This window comes from Schistocerca nitens, chromosome 9 (genome assembly GCF_023898315.1).
Source record: "Schistocerca nitens isolate TAMUIC-IGC-003100 chromosome 9, iqSchNite1.1, whole genome shotgun sequence".
Lineage (NCBI taxonomy): Eukaryota > Metazoa > Arthropoda > Insecta > Orthoptera > Acrididae > Schistocerca > Schistocerca nitens.
In genome coordinates, this window is record NC_064622.1 from 226,843,914 (window position 1) to 226,860,781 (window position 16,868).

Below are 16,868 nucleotides of genomic sequence, written 5' to 3' on the forward strand. Positions count from 1 at the left end.
CTCATGACTGTGGTGGGCAGAGGAGATGCGACAATTAATGCTCACAAAATCAGTCCTGGACGAGGAGAGTTGTGTGAATAGAGGCCCTGTTGCCTTGGGACACAGCGTCACCATTGGAGAACACACATTGTGCCATGAGATGGACCTGACCAAACAAAATGGTTACATAATCCTTGGCAATAATGCGACCTTGCAGACTAACCATGGGGCCCATGGAGTACCACCATGTGGCTGACCAAGTAATCGCCAATCCCCCACCATGTTTCACTTTTGGTTCAAATGGTTCAAATGGCTCTGAGCATTATGGGACTTAACTTCTGAGGTCATCAGTTCCCTAGAACTTAGAACTACTTAAACCTAACTAACCTAAGGACATCACACACATCCATGGCCGAGGCAGGATTCGAACCTGCGACCGTAGCGGTCACGCAGTTCCAGACTGTAGCGCCTAGAACCGCTCGGCCACCCTGGCCGGCTTCACTTTCGGTATTTATACTCGGTCATAAGTTGGAAACAGTATGAAACAAGACTCATCCGAACAAATGACATTCTTCCATTGTTCTGCGGTCCAGGCTTTATGACTTTGGCACTTGGCACCACGTTTTCCTGTTACAGGCATTTGCATAACTGATGTGTGATTTTGGAATTCGAGCTCATGAGCTCATCTGAAATTCCCAGCTTATGGAGCTTCCTTCATTTTTTTTTTTTTTTTCTTTTTTTTGCAGGGTTGGTGAGAGCGAATTCAGTTCTGAACTGACATCTGCAGCTGTCGTTTCCTTATTTGTCGTCACTATCCTCTTCAATGATCAGCTCTCACGATCACTCGGCACACGTTTTCGTCCGCTCTTTGATTTAGCGGATGATGTTTCTTAGCTTTCCCTCTACGCAGCATAAATCTTCAACGTGGTGCCTGTTCAAACATGAAGTATGTCGGTAACTTTGGTTATGGAAGCAGCCATCATACGAACATCAACAATTTGCCCATGTTAGAATGCACTGCGCCCCACATAATGCACTGACAACTACTCAGATCACTGTTCTGAGAACGACCAACACTTGCTGCGTATTAAGGGTACTGCACGGGTGCCGTTTGCGGTCAGACACGACAGTGGAACCTATAGGCTTGGCCAGTACAGCATTTATTATGCAAATTGAAGGTTAATAGGGGGGGGGGAGAAAGGAAAGGAGAAGAAAGGAATCCATGATGTCAGCTGCGTCAGGACTTCGTGCACGGACAGTGAAGACAAGTGAAAATGTGTGGCGGACTGGGTTTCAGATCCATGATTTACAGCTTACTAAGGTGCTGCGTTAACCACAGCGCCACCCAGACACAGTGCTTGGAGCAGTTGTGCGGACTATCTTTGTATGCTCCTCAGCCAATCCTCATTCTCACCTAGCGACATCTATCTGCAGTCCCTCTGCATGTCCACCTAGCTCGCTACTTTGAGATTCCTGCAAGAGGTCAAAGCTCATCGAGGCGAATCGGTTATACAAATGCGTGGTGTGTGTTCTTTTGGACATGTCCAAACGAACATACACCTTATGGAATATGCGGCTGTGATGCATATTGTGTAAACTCAATGTGGAAGGAGGGGAGAAAGTTTTTGACCTTCTGAGCTTTGTAAATAATAATAATTAACTTGTAATTGAGCCGTGTGTCTCGATCAATGATCCGTAAAAGTGTTTAGAATCCACCCCTGAAACGGTTTTTCCGAATACGGAACGGAAATGTTTGTTATTCGCGGTTGAACAATAAAATGCACCTGCCTGAAATCGACCTTTTTCACGCACCTGTTTTTTTTCTTTCGGAGGACGCGTTATTGTACCGGTGCTTGGGAGGAAACACACAAAATTCAAATGAAAGTTTGAACGCCTGTGTTTGGAAGTTAGCCCCCAAGCATTTGCATTCTGGTGCGAAGACTGTGGAGATTGTGGCTTTCCTGGCAGTGAAAAGCTTCAACGAAGGGTATTCAGCAATTCTGAAGACCATGACAACGATGGACGTCACCCTGGAACTCTATTCGACGCACTTCGCCAAGCATTCGGACGACTACCGGATTCAAGCGGCCGAAAACCGCTTGTCACCGGCCGTACGAGCGGCTCTGGAGCAGCGCAGGATGACCCAGATCGAGCAGAACGCCCTCTATGAGGAAGAGGAAGGGCTAGTTTATGGATCCGGAATAGCAAATTGCATTTATTTGTAGTCAAAACTTGAAACGCCTTTTTCTCGAAATTACTTTTTTTTATCGCCCGGTATGGTAACTTCAAATCTACTGAACCGATTGGCATGATTCTTTGTTTCCGAAGAAGCTAACTAGGTTGTCTAGGAGTTGTACCACTTTTATTCCGATCCATCAACTATAAATATTTTTACTTTGCCGACGAAGTCGCAAAATCGATTAAAAAACCCTATTTTTATCAAATGGCCGCCATTTTTTTTCTATGGTGCAAATAGCTTAAGCGAGGACATCTCCTAAAGAATCTTATATACTTCCCTAACGTGAACTCAATTTTGATTCCAGACGAGCCGGCTGACCTGTGACATACTGCGCGTGGAGGTCTACATCGAAATTTTGTTTCGTTCCGACGGCACTTCCGCCTTTGCTCCTCGACATTTCCAGTCGAAAAAATTCCAGTTTGTAGAGGAAATATGAATAAACATTTTGACCAAATTTGGCATTGATATATATAACACATCCCGAGAAAAAAATTCTCAAAGAACATCCTTTTTCGGGCCAAAGATAGTAAACCTCCCCTGAAATTTTAGTAAGTTGTTCTTCAGGTTGATCTTAGTTTATGAGTAAATAAATTATAACTCATTTCACTTCTTTGAAGAAATTCCCTGTATATTCCATGTTGCAATTCTCATTGTCCTTTTTCGTGCCTATTGTCGTCTTCGTTTTGATCCATTCCGTTCCGAGGCTAAATTGGGAAGTTTTCCATTTGATTTCTTTTGCTAGGGTGGAGTGCAGGTCCAAAGCCTAAACCCCCAACTTGGAGGACCACGTGATTTTTATTCATGGTTTTTTTCCACTAGACGATTGCCTTTCTGGGGTCAGGGACTCTGTCTATCCCTCCCTTGGGTTCCTCTGGGAATGAGGTGGCACTTACGCCAAATCCGCCGTACCGAAATCCATCTTCTTCGCCTTCCTTGCCGATGTGGTCTTCACCCGTAACCCTGGGCATGGGTAACGCGTTATACCTCGCGATACTGGGTCCCCAGCAGAACTTTGCCACCAGCTCGAAAGCCGGACCCACCCCCGCGACATGGACGCGAATGCTAAGAATTACGCAAGTGCGTTTAGAGAAGGGGACTCTAAGGATCCTGGGCCGGGTTAATGTGCGTGTATGATTCCACGCACACTAAACGTGTAATAAGCCATAAGTGCAGTGGATTATGAATGTTTAAATTTTGAAGCAACTTGTTCTCATCTAAATGCTAAATTTAAAGATGTGTGGTAATTTTAAAAATGTGTTGATGGTTTTATTTGTTATTTGTCTTGTTTAAATGTGCCAAATAAATGTTCAGTGCAACTATCGATGGTGATTGCCTGATGTGTCTTAGCACTCCACAGCCTATTGTGCTGAGCTTGTGTCGTTGTGTAAAAGGTTGAATTCCATGCTGTGCTGATACATCAGTAATTATGAAATTTCCCTGAGAGTAGAATGTGTTTATACGTATTTTTAAACACATTATACATTGTAATTCTGTCAGAGACAGCAAAGGACTTGTAAGAGCAGTTGAACGGAATGGACACTGTCTTGAAAGGAGGATATAAAATGAACATAAACAAAAGCAAAACGAGGATAATGGAATGTAGTAGAATTAAGTCAGGTGATGCTGAGGGAATTAGATTAGAAAATGAGACACTTAAAGTAGTAAAGGAGTTTTGCTATTTGGGGGGCAAAATAACTGATGATGGTCGAGAGGATTTAAAATGTAGACTGGCAATGGCAAGGAAAGCGTTTCTGAAGAAGAGAAATTTGTTGACATCGAGTGTAGATTTAAGTGCCAGGAAGCCATTTCTGAAAGTATTTGTGTGGAGTGTAGCCATGTATGGAAGTGAAAGATGGACGATAAATAGTTTGGACAAGAAGAGAATAGACGCTTTCGAAATGTGGTGCTACAGAAGAATGCTGAAGATTAGATGGGTAGATCACATAACGAATGAGGAGGTATTGAATAGAATTGGGGAGAAGAGGAGTTTGTGGCACAACTTGACAAGAAGAAGGGACCGGTTGGTAGGACATGTTCTGAGGCATCAAGGGATCACAAATTTAGCATTGGAGGGCAGCGTGGAGGGTAAAAATCGTAGAGGGAGACAAAGACATGAATACACTAAGCAGATCCAGAAGGATGTAGGCTGCAGTAGGTACTGGGAGATGAAGAAGCTTGCACAGGATAGAGTAGCATGGAGAGCTGCGACAAACCAGTCTCAGGACTGAAGACCACAACAACAACAATGTATTTTTAAAGAAAAAAAGTGTTCTTGTGTGATGTGATGCCAGGCATCCGCAAAATAAAAGAAACAGGGTAGTGGTGAGCAAGTGCGGGGTGTAGGTGTTACCTTGAGGGCTTGATGGACCCTGCGCGGGAACTTGTCACGGTGCAGCCAGACGTTGCGCAGCACTGCGGTGAGCCGCGCCACGGGCGTGGCGTAGCGCTCGAAGTGGACGCCGCGGTACAGCAGGTCTGCGCGCTGGCGCAGCACGTGGGAGAGGACGGCGCGCGCCTCCACCACCGCGTCCGGCACGGCGTCGCTGCGCAGCGCCTGCGAGAACAGCCGCTCCGGCGACACCGACTCGTCGCGGTCCTCGGCCGCCGCCTGCTCCGGGTCCGACTCGAGCGCCGCCAGCAGCTGCTGTACGTGCTGCGAGTCCGCGCCCGCCAGCCGGCCCTCGCGCAGCAGCCGGTACAGGATCAGCGATACCTGCCAGCACGCGCGCGCTCACTACGAGCCGAGTACACCGCCACAGTAAAGGAGCTTCTGCTGATGGCTGGAAGAGCGAGGCGGGAAGGAGGCTGAATACTAAGGCGGCACGGCACGTAGGGCTGTGCTGTCTCTTTCACACACCTTGCACCTTTTTAATTTATTACACCACTAGTCTTTTACTCCCAGCTTCGTCCGTTGTTGCAGACAGCACATACACTACTGACCATTAAAATTGCTACACCACGAAGATGACGTGCTACAGACGCGAAATTTAACCGACAGGAAGAAGATGCTGTGATATGCACATGATTAGCTTTTCAGAGCATTCACACAAGGTTGACGCCAGTGGTGACACCTACAACGTGCTGACATGAGGAAAGTTTCCAAGCGATTTCTCATACACCAACAGCAGTTGACCGGCGTTCCCTGGTGAAACGTTGTTGTGATGCCTCGTGTAAGGAGGAGAAATACGTACCATCAGGTTTCCGAATTTGATAAACGTCGGATTGTAGCCTATCGCGATTGTGGTTTATCGTATCGCGACATTGCTGCTCGCGTTGGTCGACATCTATGACTGTTAGCAGAATATGGAATCGGTGGGTTCAGGAGGGTAATACGGAACGCCGTGCTGGATACGAACGGCCTCGTATCACTAGCAGTTGAGATGACAGGCATCTTAACCACATGGCTGTAACGAATCGTGCAGCCACGTCTCGATCCCTGAATCAACAGATGGGGACGTTTGCACGACAACAACCATCTGCACGAACAGTTCGACGACGTTAGCAGCAGCATGGACTATCAGCTCGCAGACCGTGGCTGCGGTTACCCTCGACGCTGCATCACAGACAGGAGCGCCTGCGATGGTGTACTCAACGACGAACCTGGGTGCACGAATGGCAAAACGTCATTTTTTCGGATGAATCCAGGTTCTGTTTACAGCTTCATGATGTTCGCATCCGCGTTTGGCGACATCGCGGTGAACGCACATTGGAAGCGTGTATTCGTCATCGCCATACTGGCGTATCACCCGGCGTGATGCTATGGGGTGCCATTGTTTACACGTCTCGGTCACCTCTTGTTCGCATTGACGGCAGTTTGAACAGTGGACGTTACATTTCAGATGTGTTACGACCCGTGGCTCTACCCTTCATTCGATCCCTGCGTAACCCTACATTTCAGCAGGATAATGCACGACCGCATGTTGCAGGTCCTGTACGGGCCTTTCTGGATACAGAAGATATTCGACTGCTGCCCTGGCCAGCACATTCTCCAGATCTCTCACCAATTGAAAACGTCTGCTCAATGGTGGCCGAACAACTGGCGCGTCACAATACGCCAGTGACTACTCTTGATGAACTGTGGTATCGTGTTGAAGCTGCATGGGCAGCTGTACCTAGACATGCCATCCAAGCTTGGTTTGACTCAATGCCCAGGCGTATCAAGGCCGTTATTACGGCCAGAGGTGGTTGTTCTGGGTACTGATTTCTCAGGATCTATGCACCCAATCTGCGTGAAAATGTAATCACATGTCAGTTCTAGTATAATATATTTGTCCAATGAATACCCGTTTATCATCTGCATTCCTTCTTGGTGTAGCAATTTTAATGGCCAGCAATCTATATTGCACACATCTCCTTCCTCCTCTCTCTATCTCTCTCCATCTCCTCCCTTCCCTCTCTCTTTCCATAATTTGCTTCCCACATACCTCTATCCATCTCTTCTCCTATCTTTTTGCATCTCCTCCCTCCTCCCTGCATCTTCCCCTCCACCCTCTTTCTGTCCATCTCATCCTCCCCCTCTCACTATCCACCTCCTCCTGCTCCTTCTCTCTGCTCAGCCATAGCGATCCACATGTGTAGCCCCAGGAATGCATGCCAATACTATGCTGATAACACACTTGACATCCAGTGAAGCCTGGATGTCAGGGTTACCAACCCTTACAAACCCCACCACTATCAGACGTAGGCGGTTGTTACTGCCACAGTACTGCTTTCCAGATAATAACTAATAAGTGTACCAAATTTGGTTCAAATCGACCCACTGGTTTAGGAGAAGGTGTGAGACACATACACACATATAAATGCATCCATTTTTACACAGGGTGTACATAAAGTCCGGGAACACTTTCAATTAATTATTGCACAAGAACTAAACAATGTACAGATGTCATACATAGTCCATTTTGAAGAGAAACTCAGATTTATTTTTTTACAAACATTTGCTATGCGAACCATGGGTGACCCAACACATGCCAATACGGTAACTGAATTCTTGCCATACCAGTCCCAGCACAGCATCGTCGACTGTGGCAGTCGCTTCCTGTATTCTCTCCTGGAGCTCTGCTACATCATGTGGTAGAGGCAGTACGTACACCAGATATTTAATGTCACCCACAGAAAAAAGCCACACGGAGTGAGATCTAATGGTCAGGGAGGCCATTTCATGAAACAGCTGTCCCCTTCTGTGGCACGGTCGATCCATCAGTGTGGCTGATCCGTGTTCAGGTACCCACGAACTTCACGACGAAAATGGGGTGGAGCCCCATCCTGCTGAAAGATGAACGGAAAGTCCAATTGCATTTGAGGCATCAGCCATTGCTGCAACATGTCCAGATAGGAATATCCAGTGACAGTGCTCTCGGCGAAGAAGAATGGCCCGTACATTTTTCGACATGGCAAGGCACAAAAAACATTTACCTTTGGGGAATCACGCTCAAACTCAGTGAATTCGTGTGGATGCTTTGTACCCCAGATTCGACAGTTATGCCTGTTCACTTTCCCACTGGTGTGAAAAGTGGTTTCATCGCTAAAAATTAAGCGATCAACAACGCCATCCCCATCCTCATTCAAAACGCTTTTCTTTGTCAACGTCTTTGAGCTTCTGCACTAGCTACAATTTGAATGGTTTCATAGACAGCTTCTGTTGCAGGACTTTCCACATTGTCACTGGAGCCATTTCGAGCTCACAGGATGCACGACACACCGATTTCTTTGGACTACTCGTGAATACCTCTCATACGCACTCCACATTCGCGTGACTGACACAGGGACGTCCGCTTCTCTTTGCTGGGCACAAGCAACCTGTCGTAACGAATTTGTTGTGCCTGTGGTAAATGGCGTTCCTTGTTGGTGACTTCTTAACGTACTTAGTTCTAAGCATCCCTTGAATAGCTGTAGCATACTTGTTTTTGTGGAACTCCAATACACAGAAAGCACGCTCCGCACGTGAACTCGCCATGTTTGCGACTAGTGCTGATTATCAGCAAATTACCAAAGTACGCTGTGGCGGTACACATTGAAAAAAACATTCAGAGTATCTCTTCAAAATGTCATATGTATGATATCTATACAATGTTTGGTTCTTGTGAAATAAACAATTGAAAGTGTTCCTGGACTTTATGTATACCCTGTATATGTTTAAGATTGAATGTGCCTTTAGGTAAAGAGGTTACAGAGGAAACTGACCTATGAATGATCCCAGCTAAAAGTGGAGGAGCCAGAAGTGAGGGCATTCGATCAAGTTCTCATACAAATGAAGAACCACGAGGCCCCAGGCATGGCAGCAGAACTGCTGCAACAAGGTGGCGAAGAATGCAGATTAGCACTGTATAGTGTTATTTGCAGGCCTGGTGAAATAAAAAGATAACTGCAGCTTTTTCCACAGATTAAACAGCACATATATTGTACACATCTCCTCCTCCCTCTGTCTGTCCATCTCTGCCTTCTCCCTCCATTGTTTGTCCATCCCATCCTGTCCATCTCACTCTCTTCTCTCCACACTCTCTGCTTAACCATGTCCATTCTTATTTATAGCGTCTGGAATTCATCCCATTACTGCCCTCATAACATAGCTCTCATGAAGGCAGCCTAGACGTCAGGGGTCAGGGGTTACCAACCAATCTAATCCCCACACCTATTGAACCTTGGTGGTTCTTAACCCCACAGTACTGCTTCCCAGATAATAAGTAACATGTAAACATTCTCGGACAGGTAATGGAAAAGGTGTGAGGATCTGATAACAATCACATTGCCTATTTACAGATTTCTAGAAAGCCTATGATAGTGTCCACAGACAAAGAATGTGGAGGATAATGGAAGACCCTTATGGGTTGAGTGCATAAGTGGCCTGTGGTAATGACCAGAAACTAGTAATATTAGTGTCGAATATTAGTTTGCAGTGTCACTAGGCTATTTGGTGATAGTTCGAATGAATTTAATCCCTAGAGTTGGGAGATGTGGTAGGAAGTGAAGACATGTAAAGCATATCTCTGGAATGCTTGGAACAATTTCAACCAAATTTGATACACTTATGACCTACTATTTAGAAAAACAAATTTGGGACTCAGATACATCTATCATTGATAGGGATGTGGTTGGAGGTTGTGGAGGGATGGGAAGATGGTAGACATGGAAGCATAAAACTCAAAGGCCTGAAGAAACTCCAACAAAACGTAGTACACACATGGTTTACTACTTGCGAAAATTATCGCTGAGGGTGGAGGCAGGAAGGAAGTGAAACGTAAAATTAAGAGAAAACGGTCAATATTAATGACGACTCCTCAGCTTTCCATGTTGCCTTGCTCGTTGGCAGTACCGGTAAAGTTTCACCCTGTGGAGAGTGAGATTGGATGCACATAAAAATAATAGAAAAGAACTGATGTTAGTGTAAAGTCAACAGTTTTATGGGTCGCTACGTTATAATTTATATACTCTATTTACAGTTTTAAAACTATGAAACTCTACTACGTTTATTGCAATAAGTTGTGAGTTGAGGAAACACAATTTCCTTCTTTGACCACAAGATGAATATCTCAGCGCCATGCCAGGCGTTTACCCGTGACAAGCTGGAAAGAAGTATCAGCTCTGGCGCAAACGACGGACAGCTAAACGAACCGCAGTATACGATGTAAGAAAATAAAATGAATCCACTGTTTACGGCGAAACTTCACAGAACGTGTATGGGTGTTAAGGAAGCTATAATTGCTCAAGGCACAGCCCTATTTCCATAAATATATACTTGAAATCAAACACGGACAAAAGGTGAACTTCAGCCACAAGATGAATAAATTACGTTTCTTTCCTCCCTATCTACAAGGCGCGTTCAGTAAGTAATGCAACTCATTTTTTTCTGAAAGCAGGTTGGTTTTATTCAGTATTCCTATACACTATATAAGTCCCCATCCTTTTGACTAAAAAGCCATATTTTTCATCATAATCTCCGTTCATTACCCCACCGAACTGGAAGGGCCTGTATGCCTGCATGGTACCATATCACTGTTTGAACGTCAGAGCCTTTTTGCTGCAACAATAACCTCCACATAATCCACATATTGCTTCCTTCGGAGTGCATCGTTCGTTCATTGGTCCAAACAGATGGAAGTCGAAAGGTGCGAGATCCGGGCTGTAGGTTGGATGACGGAGAACAGGTTTGCGCTACCTTGTTGCGATGACGACAGACGCATAGCCCAACGACTCACCGTACTTTTGTTCACTGTCAGGTCCCCGCAGACTTTCTGAAAGTGCCTACAAATATCTGCGATGTTCTGGTATTCCACCAGAAGAATCTCAAAGACAGTTCTTTCCTTGGAACGCACCTCCGTTACAGGCGCCATTTTGAAGGCTACCTACAGCACCGCTACCTTTCGGAACTTCATGAGACTATAGCGCCAGAAGAGGGAACATTCCACAATATCGCACAATAAATTCCGCATTTTTTCAACCGAAATTGGCTGAGAAAAAATGTGTTGCGTTAGTTATTGAATGTCCCTCGTAATACAAGATTGTGACAAATAAGTAAGCGGGCAACGCCTGGTCGTTAAGTAATACACACATCAAAAAACGTTTTGCATCACCTCGGTTCCGAGAGTTCCGGAACCTGTACAGAAAACTGGAATATCGATCAACATAAACATCATTTCCGCCCTTTTTATTGCTCATAAAAACCACATACTGCATGTTGTACCACCATACAGCGAGACCTTCAGAGGTGGTGGTCGAGATTGCTGTACACACCGGTACCTCTAATATCCAGTAGCACGTCCTCTTGCATTGATGCATACCTGTATTCGTCGTGGCATACTATCCACAAGTGCATCAAGGCACTGTTGCTCCAGATTTTCCCATTCCTCAACGGTGATTCGGCGTAGATCCCTCAGAGTGGTTGATGGGTCACGTCGTCCATAAAAGGCCCTTTTAAATCTATCCCAGGAATGTTCAATAGGGTTAATGTCTGGAGAACATCCTGGCCACTCCAGTCGAGCGATCGTTATCCTGAAGGAAGTCATTCACAAGATGTGCACGATGAGGGCGCGAATTGTCGTCCATGAAGACGAATGTCTCGCCAATATGCTGCCGATATGGTTGCACTATCAGTCGGAGGATGACATTCATGTATCGCACAACCGTTACGGCGCCTTCCATGACCACCAGCGGCGTACGTCGGCCCCACATAATGCCACCCCAAAACAGCAGGGAACCTCCACCTTGCTCCACTCGCTGGACAGTGTGTCTAAGGCGTTCAGCCTCACCGGCTTGCCTCCAAACACGTCCCCGACGATTGTCTGGTTGAAGGCATATGCGACAATCATCGGTCAAGAAAAGGTGATGCCAATCCTGAGCGGTCCATTCGGCATGTTGTTGGGCTCATCTGTACCGCTCTGCATGGTGTCGTGGTTGCAAAGAAGGACCGCGCCATGGACGTCGGGAGTGAAGTTGCACATCATGCAGCCTATTGCGCACAGTTTGAGTCGTAGCACGACGTCCTGTGGCTGCACGAAAAGCATTATTCAACATGATGGCGTTCTGTCAGGGTTCCTCCGTGCCATAATCCGTAGGTAGCGGTCATTCACTGCCATAATAGCTCTTGGACGGCCTGAGCGAGGCATGTCATCGCCAGTTCCTGTCTCTCTGTATCTCCCCCATGTCCGAAAAACATCGCTTTGGTTCACTCGGAGACTCCTGGACGCTTCTCTTGTTAAGAGCCCTTCCTGGCACAAAGTAACAAAGCGGACGCGATCGAACCGCGGTATTGACCGTCTAGGCACGGTTGAACTACAGGCAACATGAGCCTTGTACCTCCTTCCTGGTAGAATGACTGGAACTGATCGGCTGTCGGCCCCCTCCGCCTAATAGGCGTTGCTCATGCTTGGTTGTTTACAGCTTTGGGCGGGTTTAGTGACCTCTCTGAACAGTCAAAGGGACTGTGTCTGTGATACAGTATCCACAGTCAACGTCTGTCTTCAGGAGTTCTGGGAACCGGGGTGATGCAATTTTTTTTTCATGTGTGCATATTCCATAACGCGTTGAATGCAACCGAGTGTTATAGTGGTTCACTCACCTGCGTCTTCGGGTCCAGTTTCCAGAGGTGGATGCCCCGCAGCACACGTCGCACGTCCACTTCTCCCGAATCCAGCAGCTGTACGATGCGCTCTCGAGCCTTCTTCACGTCATCAGCCTCGTTCGCCCCTGTCTCTAAGGCGCGCGAGAACAAGCTGCCGAAATGCACCGTGCCCACGAACTGGTCTTCCAGCTGAAACCAAGTTGATCAAGTTCATAATTGTGCCATGCTGGCACTCATCCTACCTCACCATACATGGTATCTGCGATTTTTACTTTCTTAAAGCAATATAATTTCTTTTGTTCTGACCATGTTCTACCGTCACTTCATCTGAACAACACACAGTGTCGACGTATCGAGAACTCATTTGGTCGCTCCCCACTTCGGACATGGGTGTGAGTTTTAAATGTTCGTTACTGTGTTGTACGTAGATACAGAATATCAAACGAAAGATAAATAAATCAGTAGTAATAAGAAAGAAAATTTAAAGCAAATTGAGGGAAAAGTTCGTACTTAAGCAAAAGTTATTATTTTGACACTTTCATAATAAGCTTTTTTACTATACTAAATCAAATGTATGAACAGCAGAAAGAATTTTAACAGCAGAAGTCACAAAGATGCGATTGCGCACGATTTCTGAATCCATGGGGTAGTTATCCACAGTGGTTCGAGAATTGAGCGCTTGAGGAGTGAAACTATCTTAAATACGCACGGAGAGCAAATAATCCCCACTTAAATCTACATCTACATGATTACTCTCCATTGACAGTCAAGTGCCTGGCAGAGGATTCATCAAATCACTTCAAGATATTTCTCTACTGTCCCCCTCTCAAACAGTGCGGAAAAAGCCAACTCTTAAATGTTGCTCTGATTTCTCTGATTTACTATGATGACCATTCCTCCCTATCTAGGTGGGCGCCAACAAAATATTTTCGCATTCGGAGGTAAAAGTTGGCGATTGGAATTTCGTGAGAAGATCCTGCCGGAACGAAAAAAATGACTTTGTTTTAGTGATTGCCATCCCAATTAGCGTATCATATCCATGGCACTCACTCCCCTGTTTCAGGATAAAACAAAACGAGCTGCCCATTTTTGTACGTTTTTGATACCCTCCATCAGTCCCATTTCATGCGGATCCCACACTGTGCAGCAATACTACAGAAGCGGGCGGATAAGCGTAGTGTATGAAGTCTGTTTAGTAGACCTGCTGTATTTTCTAAGTGTTCCACTAATAAATCGCAATCTTTGTTTCGCTTTCACTACAACATTACCTATTTGATTCTTCCAAAAAATTCGTAACTGCACTCCCTAACTATTTAGCTGAATTCACAGCCTTTAGATTTGTGTGACCGAAATTTAGTGGATTCCTTTTAGTACTCAAGTGGACAACTTCACACTTTTCATTATTTAGAGTCAATTGTTGTCATTATTTAGAATCAATTGTTGCTTACTGCACCATACAAATATCTTGTCTAATCATTTTGTAATTGGTTTTGATAATCTGACGACTTTACAAGACAGTTAATGACAGCATCATCTGCGAACAATCCAAAAGGACAGCTCAAATTGTCTCCTAAAATAATTATGTAGACCAGAGACAGCAGAGGGCATAAAAACGTCTTTGGCAAACCCAGATCTTACTTCTGTAATTGAAACTTAGAAGCTGATTTTCTCAGTTCGCATATTTACAAAATGTTTACGCTGCTTATTTTTTGTCTAATGCATGAATCACGTTGTAATTTTCAGAGGAGAGGGTAAGTCCGGGAGAGTTGGACCACTGGGGGAGACAGATCAGAGGCATATTTCACAAATGCGCCGCTGGCGAGCAGCACCAGCTACTTGCGAGGAAGCTGTTTCGTCAAACATGGGGCAGAAGTGTTGCTGTGATTCTTTGTTCTGGTGAGCCGAAAAGTTTTATCGTTTGGTTACATAATTTTAATATTGAGGCTTAGTTTGAGCAATATTGATGCAGCTGTTTTTTCTTCGAACTTGACAAATGGTAGGCATGAAACTAACCTATGATACCCACCGAGTTCGCTACCTGCAGACAGGAGTTGTTGATCCCTCCCAGACAGTCGGGAGAGGTAGACTAGTATTTTTGCGAGAGATGGACCACTTGTTTTAAGGTGAGAGGTAGAACACAAATTTAGCTTCAAGGCATGTGCAATAATCCTACTGAAAATGGCTGCAGTCTCAAACTATAGTTACTTCTCAAACACGTCAAAAGAGCAGAGTTATCTGCACAAATGACATTGCTTCACTGAGACAACTTCGGAGTTCACTCTCACTAAACCTAAAACTTTCAAGATCACCACCTCAAAACTGACTACTCCTAAGCCAACATAGACAAAACTTGTGCCGCGCGGAGTGGCCGCGCGGTTTAGGGAGCCATGTCACGGATTGTGCGGCCCCTCCCGCCGGAGGTTCGAGTCCTCCCTCGGGCATGGGTCTGTGTGTTGTTCGTAGCATAAGTTAGTTTAAGTAATGTATATGTCTAGGGACCGATGACCTCAGCAGTTTGGTCCCTTCGGAATTCACACACATTTGAACAAAACTTTTGGAAGAAATATAACCTCAGGTTACCTTCCATTCAGACGGCTGTTGCACGAAGCGACTGTTATATTGACTTGTAAATAATAGATTTCAGCTATCAGTCGTCCTTTTTAAATTTTATTTGCAGATCTAGATTTCAGTTAGAAACTAGCCATTCTCAGTGCACTATCATTTTTGATATGCATGTAATGCCTGTTGGTCAGGCTTCATCCACCGTTCATTGAATAGTATAGTATTGAATACTATACAATACTATAGTATTGAATAATATAGTAGCCGGCCGTGGTGGCCGAGCGGTACTAGGCGCTTCAGTCCGGAACCGCGCGACTGCTACGGTCGCAGATTCGAATCCTGCCTCGGGCATGGATGTGTGTGATGTCTTTAGGTTAGTTAGGTTTAAGTAGTTCTAAGTTCTAGGGGACTGATGACCTCAGATGTTAAGTCCCATAGTACTCAGAGCCAATAATATACACTCCTGGAAATGGAAAACAGAACACATTGGCACCGGTGTGTCAGACCCACCATACTTGCTCCGGACACTGCGAGAGGGCTGTACAAGCAATGATCACACGCACGGCACAGCGGACACACCAGGAACCGCGGTGTTGGCCGTCGAATGGCGCTACCTGCGCAGCATTTGTACACCGCCGCCGTCAGTGTCAGCCAGTTTGCCGTGGCATACGGAGCTCCATCGCAGTCTTTAACACTGGTAGCATGCCGCGACAGCGTGGACGTGAACCGTATGTGCAGTTGACGGACTTTGAGCGAGGGCGTATAGTGGGCATGCGGGAGGCCGGGTGGACGTACCGCCGAATTGCTCAACACGTGGGGCGTGAGGTCTCCACAGTACATCGATGTTGTCGCCAGTGGTCGGCGGAAGGTGCACGTGCCCGTCGACCTGGGACCGGACCGCAGCGACGAACGGATGCACGCCAAGACCGTAGGATCCTACGCAGTGCCGTAGGGGACCGCACCGCCACTTCCCAGCAAATTAGGGACACTGTTGCTCCTGAGGTATCGGCGAGGACCATTCGCAACCGTCTCCATGAAGCTGGGCTACGGTCCCGCACACCGTTAGGCCGTCTTCCGCTCACGCCCCAACATCGTGCAGCCCGCCTCCAGTGGTGTCGCGACAGGCGTGAATGGAGGGACGAATGGAGACGTGTCGTCTTCAGCGATGAGAGTCGCTTCTGCCTTGGTGCCAATGATGGTCGTATGCGTGTTTGGCGCCGTGCAGGTGAGCGCCACAATCAGGACTGCATACGACCGAGGCACACAGGGCCAACACCCGGCATCATGGTGTGGGGAGCGATCTCCTACACTGGCCGTACACCACTGGTGATCGCCGAGGGGACACTGAATAGTGCACGGTACATCCAAACCGTCATCGAACCCATCGTTCTACCATTCCTAGACCGGCAAGGGAACTTGCTGTTCCAACAGGACAATGCACGTCCGCATGTATCCCGTGCCACCCAACGTGCTCTAGAAGGTGTAAGTCAACTACCCTGGCCAGCAAGATCTCCGGATCTGTCCCCCATTGAGCATGTTTGGGACTGGATGAAGCGTCGTCTCACGCGGTCTGCACGTCCAGCACGAACGCTGGTCCAACTGAGGCGCCAGGTGGAAATGGCATGGCAAGCCGTTCCACAGGACTACATCCAGCATCTCTACGATCGTCTCCATGGGAGAATAGCAGCCTGCATTGCTGCGAAAGGTAGATATACACTGTACTAGTGCCGACATTGTGCATGCTCTGTTGCCTGTGTCTATGTGCCTGTGGTTCTGTCAGTGTGATCATGTGATGTATCTGACCCCAGGAATGTGTCAATAAAGTTTCCCCTTCCTGGGACAATGAATTCACGGTGTTCTTATTTCAATTTCCAGGAGTGTAGTATTCAACGAACTGTGGATGAAGCCCGACCAACAGGCATTATATGCATTAATCAAAAATGATAGTGCGTTGAGAATGGCTAGTTTCTAGCTGAAATCTATATCTGCCAATAAAATTTAAAAAGGACGACTGATAGCTGAAATCTATGA